Raw genomic sequence first — 801 nt, forward strand, 5'->3', positions numbered from 1 at the left:
TGATGAACTGATCAAAAAGTAGGCTACTGTTCACATGCGTTTTACTACTATATAGTATAGTAATATAGTAATAATTTAGTACTTTCTCCTGTTTTATTGTTGGTTTCTTCTTTTCTGATCATTTGGAATGAGGATAAAAAGACAAAAAAAAACAAACAAACATGTAAATAAGTTCAAACATTAATTCAATATCTACTATTTCCTGAATATTACTGATGAACTTCAAAAAGTAGGCTACTGTTCACATGCGTTTTACTACTATGTAGTATAGTAATATAGTAATAATTTAGTACTTTCTCCTGTTGTATTGTTGGTTTCCTCTTTTCTGATCATTTGAAATGAGGATAAAAAGACAAAAGACAAACAAACAAAAAAAAAAAACATGCAAATAAGTTACTATTTAAGTTACTACTATTTCCTGAATATTATGAAATTCAAGATGGCCGCCCCTGATGACATCATAATATGCAAATTAGATGAGTATATTTACACCCCACATAAACTTTCGATCATGCCCAACATTTTTCTAATTTACAGTAGATCTCTATCTTTAAGCCCTTTCAAGCCACAAGCTTTTGATATCTTGATGTCAAAATCCAGCATTTTCCCCAAAAATCCCTGGCGCCTAAAGGGTTAAATTAAAAACTCTTACCAAATTATTTTGTATTATTTAATAAAATAATAATCATTACAAAGCATTTTCGGCCAAGTGCATCCAGAATTTTCGGTTTCGGCACAGAATTTTTATTTCGGTGCATCCCTAATATATATATATATATATATATATATATATATACACAG

The 801-nt window shown here is 29.1% G+C and overlaps 1 protein-coding gene across 1 annotated transcript in view; it reads left to right on the forward strand.

The window, feature by feature from the left end:
* Positions 1-801, forward strand: part of LOC107700567 (guanine nucleotide exchange factor VAV3-like) — a 71,643-nt gene that overhangs the window by 15,690 nt on the left and 55,152 nt on the right. The window lies entirely within an intron of this gene.

The sequence above is a fragment of the Sinocyclocheilus anshuiensis genome, unplaced genomic scaffold (genome assembly GCF_001515605.1).
Source record: "Sinocyclocheilus anshuiensis isolate Anshui unplaced genomic scaffold, SAMN03320099.WGS_v1.1 scaffold718, whole genome shotgun sequence".
NCBI lineage: Eukaryota > Metazoa > Chordata > Actinopteri > Cypriniformes > Cyprinidae > Sinocyclocheilus > Sinocyclocheilus anshuiensis.